This window comes from Budorcas taxicolor, chromosome 4 (assembly GCF_023091745.1).
Source record: "Budorcas taxicolor isolate Tak-1 chromosome 4, Takin1.1, whole genome shotgun sequence".
NCBI classification, from domain to species: Eukaryota; Metazoa; Chordata; class Mammalia; order Artiodactyla; family Bovidae; genus Budorcas; species Budorcas taxicolor.
In genome coordinates, this window is record NC_068913.1 from 95,886,559 (window position 1) to 95,898,746 (window position 12,188).

Genomic DNA, 12,188 nt, shown 5'->3' on the forward strand with positions numbered 1-12,188 from the left:
ATCTGCCTGCAGTGCGGGAGACGTGGTTTCAATCCCTGGGTCAGGAAGATCTCCTGGAGAGGAAATGGCTGCCCACTCCAGTATTCTTGCCTGGAGAATCCCATGGACAGAGGAGCCTAGTGGGCTACAGTCCTGGGATCACAAAGAGTTGGACACAACTGAGTGACTGACACTTTCAGGAAGAGATGATTACTGATGGAAGACATATAAATCAAAACCACAATGAAAAGCCATTTTATACTCATTCAGTCTATATAAGTCAGAAAGTTGGAGAACTTCCCTGCTGGACAGTGGATAGGAATCTGCCTACCAAAGCAGAGGATACTGATTTGATCCCTGGTCTGGGAAGATTCCATATGGCGTGGAGCCACCAAGCCTGTGCACCACATCACTGAGCTTGTCTCTAGAACCTTCGCACTCCAACTACTGAGCCAATGTGGTGCAACTACTGAAGTCGGTGTGCCGAAGAGCAGCCCCTGTTAGCCGAAACGCTTAGAGAAAGCCCACAAGCAGCAGTGAAGACCCAGTGCAGCCAAAAAAAGAAAAAGGAAAGTTGGAGAGGAGGTAGATAACAGGATCTCTTATACCTTGTTGGTGGGTGTGTGAATTAGCAAATTCACTCTGGAGAATAGTTTGGCATTATCTTCTAAATTTCACACTTCCATCCATCCCTTCCATCTCTTCCATCCCAAGCATTGTTGTTCAGTCGCTAGGTTGTATCCAACTCTTTTCGACCACATGGACTACACCATGCCAGGCTCCCTTGCCCTTCATTGTCTCCCAGAGTTATAAACCCAAGAAATTCTTGCAGTATGTAACAGGAGACATATATGAGAATCTTCACAGCAACACTGTTCATAACAGCAAAAACCTAAAGACAACTTAAAAGTCCACCAGTGGGACCATGGATGAATAAATATGGTATTTTCACATACTGATATATTTTACTACAGTCAGAACAAAATTTAGTGTGATTTCCTTTCTAGAAAGTTCCAAATAATTGGGAGGTAAACATATATAAAATTTATATAGACACATATACACACACACTTATAAGGAAGACATACAAAATTTGATAAAACTATGTAAAAAAGTAAGCAATAGTAAAATAAGTCAGACAGAGAAAGACAGATACTATATGTTATCAGTTATATGTAGAATCTGAAAAATAAAAGAGTGAATATAACAAAAAGGAACAGACTCACAGATACAGAGAACAAACTAGTGTGTAATAGTGGGGAGAGGGAAGAGGGAGGGGGCAAGATAGGGGTAGGGGATTAAAAGGTACAAACGACTATATATAAAATAAATGAGCTACAAGGCTATATATTGTCCAGCACAGGGAATATAGCAAATATTTTATAATAAATATAAATGGAATATAATCTTTAAAAATTATGAATCACTTTGTTGTACACCTAAAACATACAGTATTGTAAATCAGCTATAACTCAATAAAAAGGATAGGAGGGAAGCAAGATACAGTAGACCCACCCAGACCCCTTTTCCTGGTCAAGAGCGCTTATCCCTAGCTACTGTGAATGTTGGCTGTCAACATATCAGGCCCCATCCCTCTCTGGAGTATTGCCATTAGCCAAATGGGGGTTGCCTTACCCAGGAAACCATGCACCTGCTTTCCGTTTATCACTTCCCCAAATGTTAGTCCGTCACTGACTGACTCTGGGTAAAAACAGGTAGTCTTTGCTTCAAGGTAGAGTCAATGCTGTGCTTCACTGTATGCCTGAGAGCTCTGAATCCAGGCTTCAGCATATTCCACATCCTTGCTTAGCTGTTTTTCCCTCTCCATCCCTGCTTCCCAAACTCCCCTTCTCCTGAGAATTCTCTTAGTAAATCATCTAAACAAGAATCCCATCTCAGGCTCTACTTGTAGGGAAATGGAGAACCTGGGATTTTGAATGATAATTACCTTAGATCGGGAGAGGTGGGGACATGAGATAAGGGTCAAAGCCCTTTGGTGAGTTGAAAGGCCTGAGCTTTTGTTTTAGGTTACCTTTTTTTTTTTTCAGGTAAAAAACCTAATTCAATAGCTAAATAACAAAAGAAGGCATGCCATTAACCAAGGATTACAATTAATCCTTAATTACAATTAATTTGTAATTACAATTGCAATCAATTTGGATTAATTACAATTAAGTACTTTGGCCACCTGATGTGAAGAACTGACTCACTAGGAAAGACCCTGATGCTGGGAAAGATTGAAGGCAGGAGGAGAAGGGGACAATAGAGGATGAGATGGCTGGATGGCATCACTGACTCAATGGACATGAGTTTTAGTAAGCTTTGGGAGCTGATGATGCACAGGGAGGCCTGGCATGCTGCAGTCCATGGGGTTGCAAAGAGTCAGACACAACCGAGTGACTGAACTGACAATCTATTTCTAGGACTTCCCAGGTGGCTCAGTGGGTAAAGAATCTGCCAGAAATGCAGGAGACACAGGAGACATGGGTTTGATCCCTGGGTTGGGAAGATTCCCTGGAGGATGGAATGGCAACCCACTCCAATATTCTTGCCTGGAGAATCCCATGGACAGAGGAGCCTGGTAGGTTACAGTCTATAGGATTGCAAAGGGTCAGACACAACTGAGCATGCATGCATGAACCTGAAATCCAATTTTTAAAAATGTTTACAAAGATACAGTGTTTTTTTTTAAGGTTTTACTATGCAACATACACGCAACATGCATTTATTGAGAATCTAATGTATGCCAGGGACAATTTTAGATGCTGGCAATGCAATGTTAAACAAAAAGACAAAAATCCCTTCTTGCATGGAATTTCACTGTAGTTGGAGAGACAGGAAGTTCTCAAGAGAACTGTTAAATTAAAATTTTAATTTGGGAAACTTCCCTAATGGTTCAGTGGCTAAGGCTTCTTGCTTCCAATGCAGGGGGCCTGGGTTGGTGAACTAGATCCCATGTGCTGAGACTAAGACCTGTCACAGCCAAATAAAATAAATTTTAATTTGGGTAATGAGAGATGCTATAAATAAAACCAGCTGCTGTCAGGAGAGTGATGGGTGGTTGTGGGGCCTCTAGGTTGGAAATGTTAGAGAAGATGGCATCTGGCTTGTATAATATTATAATATTATTCTTACCTCTCTTCCTTGTATTCTATTATACTCCCCCAAACCACGTGAAAAATGTGGGCTAATGTTATCCACATTTTACAGGCGGAAAATCTGAAGAGCAATAAGGTTCTTGCCCAAAACAATATCTTCTGTTCCCTAAGTGAAGACCCCACTGCAAAAGAGAAGATCTAAATCATAAACATTCATGGACACAACTTGAATTTTTGAATCACATTTCAGTTCAAAAGGCTCTCATACCTCATCAAACCAGTCTCCATGGAATTTTTCACTATTAAGGACATGGAAGAGGATAGAAAAGGGATAATCCATTGATAATGGAAAAAAAGTATTTTAAATTCTCTTTTTTGTAGTACTGGGAAGGGGCTCGCTGAGCCATTTTCAAATCTTATACCCAGTCCTGTTGGGGACCAAAAGAAGACCTTCTATGAAGTAAATAATAGGATGGGGTAGGGGTATAGTCCATGGCTGTGGATGGAATTAGCTACTTGAAACCAGAGCTGCTTATTGAACTGCAGCCATCTGGGGACTTCAAGGCAGACCATATCCACTTGTCTGTGTTACACATGGCAAGGGGCAGCCAAATAGCCCAACTCCTTCACTCAGTCATGTGACCTTGGGCCTTGCTATAACTTCGGGGAGCCCTAGTTTCCTTTTCTTTAAGATGAGGATAGTGACTGTATTTATAGTAACTTATGAAGAGGATTCAGTAAGCTAATGCATGAAAGTCTTCAGCACTTTACCTACAGGTGGAAGTACTCCATATGTGTTAGCTTGAATTATTATTCTCACCAAATGTTAAAAATTCATTTATGAATGAGGCATTGGCATTTTCCCTTATTAGAACCCTTATTTATTTATTGGCCACACCTTGTGGCATGTGAGATCTTAGTTCCCTAACCAGGGATCACACCATTGTGCCCTGCAGTGTAAGCACAGAGTCTTAGCCACTGGACTGCCAGGAAAGTCCCATAGAAGCCATATATTTTTTTTAGACTAGTCTTAAGACTTAAAGATCTCAATAATTCACAGAAAAGCACTGGTTGGATGTTTCCATTTTGAGTATTATTTGGGTTTTGAAATTGCAGGGTTCTTTCTCTTGGAGCTTTTCTGTGTTAAACAGATATTGATGCCCTTTTAAGTAAAAGGATTAGTCAAAGGAACATGGCCTGAAACTTCCATAGGTCCAGCTTCCACGCACAGCCATGTCAAGTGTGTAGGGTTACCATTGGTTTTTACAGGTGCTGCCTGCTATAAGTCTATTTTGGGTGAAGTTGAGGATATGTTCCAGTTTTGGAATGTCTTATGTAGATTGTACTTTTTTTATGTCACTATCTTCAGACCAACTATGAAGAATCATTTTTATCATTATCATCATCATCCTTATCTTTCTAGTTGATGAATTCTGGAATTTTGCCAAACCAGACAGCTTGTAAAATAAATTCTCTCTACTGTTTGTATTGAGCCTTAAATCATGAGCACCAGCTGTTTCTTGTATTTGAAGTAAAGCTCCAGGTGTACTGGTGGCATCCAGAGAGCATAGGCAGTTTTTTCCTCCTTAGAATATATGGATACCGTGTGCAGCTGGGCAATTTGTTCCTTTAACTCAGAAAGTGAATCTCATAGTTTTTGTATTTCTTACAAAGCTGAGCTCAGCAGCTAGTAAATATTTGTCGATTTGATTTGCTGTAGGGCAGCAAGTTAACAATTGCATAAGCTGTACTCTCAACAAGTTCAGGCAGCAGAAAAAAAGTACTTTTTCCAACAAATATTATCAGTGGAATTCTTGGAAAATAGATAGGAATGTATCCCTCAGTTCTAAGAGAAACAGAACATAAATTAAGCCTTCAGAGATAAGGAAGACTTGATATTAAGTTGCTTGCATTTTTGTAATGATTTATATTTAAAAAATGCTTTTATTTATACTGGATAATTAAATTATCACAACCACCTGGGGATACATGCAAGCTGGGTATTCCTGTCCCTATTTACTGATGAGGAGTCAAAGAATTAAAGAGGTGAAGTAACCTGTCCAAACAAAAACAGATGGAAATGGTGAAGCAGATTCTCTAGGCCAGCTCTAGAAATTGTTGCTGAGAAAGCAATTTGAATGCTTTTAAAATGCACAGTTACTCCAGCTCTTTTGGTCTCACAACCCTATACTACCTTCCTGACCTCTGATAGCTTTGAGTTTCTAGGTTTGCAGCGATAAGAGGGAGTTTAGGGAAGAAACAGGAGCCACATTCTCCCTCTCCGGCTACCATTGCTGGCTGATGACACCCACAATTGAGGGGCATTGTGTGGTTCCCATGGGTCTGCCCCCTGTGCCTGCACCTAACATTGTCATCAAGGGACAATATTTTAATTATTATGAAACATCTGGAATGGACCAAAGACACTATTTCCATACATTAGGGACTTCGTGCACTTTCATAGAGATTAGACAGCCTATGGAACCACCTACTCCCATCTTTAACTATTAGCCTCTTGAAACCTTGGATGACAAAATGCCTACTGCTCTCAACAAACAGATACATTCTATTTGAGTATTTAAACAACTTGACCTAACCTTCAGTTCAGTTCAGTCGCTCAATCGTGTCCAACTCTTTGCGACCCCATGAATCGCAGCATGCCAGGCCTCCCTGTCTATCACCATCTCCCGGAGTTCACTCAAACTCACATCCATCGAGTCGGTGATGCCATCCAGCCATCTCATCCTCTGTCGTCCCCTTCTCCTCCTGCACCAAATCTCTCCCAGCTGGTTCCAAATAGGAAAAGGAGTACATCAAGGCTGTATATTGTCACCTTGCTTATTTAACTTATATGCAGAGTACATCATGAGAAACGCTGGGCTGGAAGAAGCACAAGCTGGAATCAAGATTGCCAGGAGAAATATCAATAATTTCAGATATGCAGATGACACCACCCTTATGGCAGAAAGTGAAGAGGAACTAAAAGGTCTCTTGATGAAAGGGAAAGAGGAGAGTGAAAAACTTAGCTTAAAGCTCAACATTCAGAAAACAAAGATCATGGCATCTGGTCCCATCACTTCATGGGAAATAGATGGGGAAACAATGGAAACAGTGTCAGACTTTATTTTTGGGGGCTCCAAAATCACTGCAGATGGTGATTGCAGCCATGAAATTAAAAGACATTTACTCCTTGGAAGGAAAGTTATGAGCAACCTAGATAGCATATTAAAAAGCAGAGACATTACTTTGCCTACAAAGGTCTGTCTAGTCAAGGCTATGGTTTTTCCAGTGGTCATGTATGGATGTGAGAGTTGGACTGTGAAGAAAGCTGAGCGCTGAAGAAGTGATACTTTTGAACTGTGGTTTTAGAGAGGACTCTTGAGAGTCCCTTGGACTGCAAGGCGATCCAACCAGTCCATTCTGAAGGAGATCAGCCCTGGGTGTTCTTTGGAAGGAATGATGCTAAAGCTGAAACTCCAGTACTTTGGCCACCTCATGCAAAGAGTTGACCTAACCTTAGAAAACCATTAACTCAGATTTTGGACTCTCAAGGGCAGAGCCAAGGTTTTATTTATTTTGGGTCCATAGTACGTGAGCAAAAACTGGTGACCCCTACAGCAGTGTCATTTTCACATCTGATCCACTTGGCTAATGGGCTGAGGCAGTCTCCCTTCCTTGGCTCTGAGTACCTTGCCATGGTATTTTTCTTTTCTGATGGATGTAAGAAGCCCAGAGGTCAGGGAAAGTGAAGACCTCCTGCTCTCATTTCAGCAAATCTGTATGAGAAAACTCAGAGAAGTCAGGCTCAGTGGGAAAGGAAGGATGACCTATCTCATTGTTGTGAAGTGGTATTATTTCTTTATTTAAAATTAAAACAATATATATGTATTTCAATATTTTATTATTTGTTTTTGGCTGTGTCATGTCTTAGTTGAAGCACGTGGGTTCTGGAGTTGTGGTGCACGGGTTTAGTTGCCCTGCAGCATATGAGATCTTCGTTCCTCCGTGAGGGATTGTACCCACATCCCCTGCGTTGGCAGGCTGATTCCTAACCACTGGACCACTAGGAAAGTCCCTAAAGTGGTATTTCTAGATACTTCTAGCAGCAGTTGGTGGTAAGCAGGTATTAACTTGCTAAGGAGGCATGTCAAAGAAGGCCCCATATCTTCCTCTCTCCCTCTTGCCCCAGGGCCATCAATAGGATAAATATCTTATAGGCATGCTTCTTTATGTCCTCCAGGCTCCTTGAGCCCTGGCAGGAAGTCTAGGAGCCTTCTGTTTACTCAGGAATACAAATAAGGGACTCCTGTAGCCAGAAGGATACTTGTTCAGGCTGAAAGTGGACAAATTGCTAGGCTGGGATGCATGCATGCTAAGTCTCTTCAGTTGTGTTCAACTATTTGCAACCCCATGGACTGTAACCTGCCAGGCTCCTCTGTCCATGGGTTTCTCCAGGCAAGAAAACTGGAGTGGGTTGCCATTCCCTTCTCCAGGGGATCTTCCTGACCCAGGGATTGAGCCCATGTCTCCTGAGACTCCTGCCTTGTAGGCAGATTGTTTACTGCTGAGGCTGGGGAAGGCCTGCTAACTAATAGCACTGGCCCTGGAAGAGGGATTTCCCCTGCTACTCTTTGCCAGGGCTGCAGGGTGGGGGAGAGATATAAGTGCCAGCTCTGTGGGCTCAGAGGTCAGTGGTATCATAACCTTTGGAAATTAAACTGAAAGATTGAGAGGAGGCAGTCCAGAGATAATTTTTCATACTCCCATAGAAGGAGAAATAATAACACATTGATCAGTGTTTCCCTGGGTTGCTCAAACCTGATGGACTGTTTGCTCTAGTAGTATCAGAATTTCTCTGACACTTGAATCCCAATTTGTGGACCATTCCTCAGCTATTAGCACCATCCATATTTGAGCAATGTGAGATTCAGAGTAAAGTTGTTGTTTAGGATTTAATGGCCATGTATTCTAAATCTCTGTGTTTTTGTTAACACCCTGAATTGTCTGTCAAATTTTTCAAGATCTTAACACCCAAGGTGTTTCTGTGATCTTGGGAACCAAAAGGTCTCACTCTTACTGCAAAACCATCTTCCAGAGTCAAGCTGCCTTCTCCTTTCATATATGGTAAATTTCTGAACATGTATATATACAAAAGTTTACAGTAGACACATATTATAGTGATAACCTTTCCGACCCAGGGATTGAACCCAGGTTTCCCGCATTGCGGGCAGATGATTTACCGTCTGAGCAGGGAATCCCGGTAACCTTTCTACTCAGAGTCAAATGACAGCATTAGGCTATATCCAGGAGCTTGTCAGAAACAGAATCCCTGGCTCCACTCCAGACCTACTGAATCAGAGTCTGCATTGAACATGATTCTCAAGTAATTCACATGCCCAGTAAACTTTGAGAAGCACTGAGCTAAAAATATATTTACTAACTATACCTCACCTCAGCATCTTTTAGACAGATGTTCTCCACCCTGGTTGTACATTAGACTCACCCAGGGGTTTTGCAAACTACTGATGGCTTGGGTTCCACCTCAGGCCAATTGAAACAGAATCTGTGAACATTGGCTTATAAAGATCTCAGCTGATACTAATGGACAACCAAGGCTGAGAGCACTTTAAAATTTCAGCTGCACCTTGCAACTTGCAGGAATCTTAGTTCCCTGACCAGAGATCGAACCCAGAACCACAGTAATGACAGCACCGAGTCCTAACCATTGGGCAACCAGGGAATTCTCCCTGAGGAAACTGTTTTGAACACAATTTCCAGTGCAATTTTCACAATGTTTTACACATGGATAAATTCTCCATGGATCTCTTATCTTTCTGCATATCCAGATGATCTTTTCAAGGATGTTAGAACAGTAAATAGCTTTGGAGGATGGAGATAATGTTCCTTCTGGAGTGAAGGAAACAGTTGTTTACTGTTCAGCATAGTAGAATAGTCAGCATGTTCAAACTGCATAAAAATAAAGACAAAAAATCTTGAAAGCAAGAATGGGGAAAATGACCTTACTACTGACAGGGCAACAAGCATAAGAATTACAGTGAAATTGTCAGAAACTGTGAAAGCAAGAAGAGTGTGCAGTGAAATATTTAAAATTTTAAAGACATTAAGACAAACAGGATTCCTACCCAGTGAGATTATCCTTCAGGACTGAAAGAGACTCAAAAAGGCTATACAGTCTTGAGAAAAGGACACGGCTGGAGATATCCTGCTGCCTGATGTCAAACTATACTACAGAGATGTAATAATAAAACAGTATGGTACTGGCAAACACAGACACACAGACCAATGGAACAGAGTGAAAGCTCAGAAATAAACCTATATGTGTAAGGACAATTTATGACAAAGGATCAAAGAACATACAATGGAAAAAGGATAGTCTCTTCAATGAGTAGTGTTGGGAAAACTGGATGGTCACATGAAAAAGAATGAAAGAATGAAATAGTGATCTCACTGTCTTACACTGTACACAAAAGTTGACTCAAAATGGATTAAAGAGTTGAATGTAAGACCTAAAACCACAAAATTGCTAGAAGAAAATGTAGGTAGTCCCTGGTGGCTCAGATGGTAAAGAATCTGCCTGCAATGCTAGAGACCCGATTTTGATTCCTGAGTCTGGAAGTTCCCCTGGAGAAGGGAATGGCAACCCACTCCAGTATTCTTGCTGGTAGAATCCCATGGACAGAGGAGCCTGACTGGCTACACAGTTCATAGGGTCACAGAGAGTTAGAAACGACTGAGCGAGTAACACTTAACACTCAACCTCAAAGACATGTAGTGATATCTCAGTAACGTTTTATGGATCTGACTCCAAAGGCAAGAGAAACAAAAGCAAAAATAGACAAATGGAACCACACCAAACTAAAAAACTTCTGTATAGTGAAGGAAACTGTCTTACATTGAAAAGGCAACATATTGAATGGAGAAGGTATGTGCAAATCGTATATCTGATAAGGGTCTAATATGCAAAATATTGGGCTGGGCAAAAAGTTCATTCAAGTTTTCTGTACCATCTTAAAGGAAAACCTGAATGAACTTATAGGCCAACCCAATATATATATAAAGAACTCATATAATTCACCAAAAAACAAGCAACCTTGATTAAAAAATTGGCACAGGACCTGAATAGACATTTTTTTGAAGAAGGCACACAGATGGGCAACACGCATGAGTAGATGTTCAGCATCACTGATTATCAGGGAAATGCAAATCAAAACCACAATGAGAGATCATCTCCCATCTATTAGAATGGCTATGACTGAAACGACAGGAAATAACAAATGTTGCAGAAGGTGTGGAGAAAAGGAAATCCTCATACACTGTTGGTGGGACTATAAATTGGTACCGCCACCATGGAAAGCAATATGGAGCTTTCTAAAAAAAATTAAGAGTGGAATTACCATTTGACCCAGCTATCTCACTTCTGTGTATTTATTTTAGAGAACATGAAAACATTAACTCAAAAAGATACATGCAACACTATATTCATTACAGCATTATTTACAATAGCCGAGATAAGGAAACAACCTAAGTGTCCATTGATGGATGCATGGATAAAGAAGATGTGTGTATACAAAATGGAATACACTCAGACATAAAAAAGAGAAATCTTGCCATTTGCAACAACATAGATAGATATTATGAAATAAGTGAATGAAGCCAGAGAAAGATATATACCATATGATTTCACTCATATATTGTATCTGAAAAATAAAACAAATGAACAAATAAAACAAAAATAAACTCATAGAAACAGAGATCAGATTAGGGGCTGCCAGAGGGGAAGGGAGTTGAGAGGTGGGTAAAACAGAGGGAATGGGGTCAACTGTATGGTGATGAATGGTAACTAGATTTGTGACATTTATTTTATGGTATATACAGATTGAATTATAATGCTGTACACCTGAAACTTATATAATAATTAAATGGTTTAGTCACTAAGTCGTGTCTGACTCTTGCCTACCTATGGACTGTAGCCTGCTAAGCTCCTTTGTCCATGGGATTCTCCAGGCAAGAATACTAGAGTGGGTTGTCATTTCCTTCTTCAGGATAATAATGAAATATCAACATTAAAAAAAAGAGTGAGGGGATGACAAGCAGAGAGGCAAAAAAAAAAAAAAAAAAAAAGACAAAACAAAACAGAAAGGGGACTTCCCTTTAGGTCCAGTGGTTAAGACTCTGAGTTCCCAGTTCAGGGGCACTGGTTCAGTTCCTGGTTGGAGAACTAAGATCCTGCATGCCGTGCAGAGCCTGGCCTAAGACATTAAATAAATAAATAAAGATGAAAATTTCTTTAAAAAAAAAAGAGTGAAGAAGAAATACTTTTTCAGACAAACAAAATCTGAGGCAATTCATTGCAGCAGGCCGGCTCTGGAAAAAATATTTTTTTAAGTTTTTCAGGGAGTAGGAAAATGACATAGGTCAAAACGTTGTATCTATATAAAGAAAGTGGTAGGAATAAAAGAAGGTAAAATAAAATATTTTATTTTTCGTACTCTTAAAGTGATCTAAAAGATAACTTTAAAAATAGTAACAATTAGATTACAGTTTATGGATATGTGAAACATACTATATTTCAGCAATGTTATATGGGGCAAGAGGAAGAAACTGAAAATATTCTAAAGTATCCACACCACATGTGAAGCTGTGTTGTTTGAAGGCAGACATAGAATAATTAAAAGTGTACATTGCAAATTCTAGGGCAATTACTAAAATAATTTTTAAAAGAAGCATTCTTGATAACGCCAAGGGAAAGTGGCATTCTTTGAAGAAAGAAAGTCACTCAGTTGTGTTTGACTCTTTGCGACCCCATGGACTGTAGCCTACCTGGCTTATCCATCGATGGGATTTTCCAGGCAAGAATACCGGAATGGGTTGCCATTTCCTTCTCCCGGAGATCTTCCTGAACCAGGGATTGAACCCAGGTGAGAGTTGGATTATAAAGAAAGCTGAGTGCTGAAGAATTGATGCTTCTGAACTGTGGTGTTGCAGAAGACTCTTGAGAGTCCCTTGGACAGCAAAGAGATCCAACCAATCCATCCTAAAGGAGATCAGTCCTGGGTGTTCACTGGAAGGACTGATGTTGAAGCTGAAACT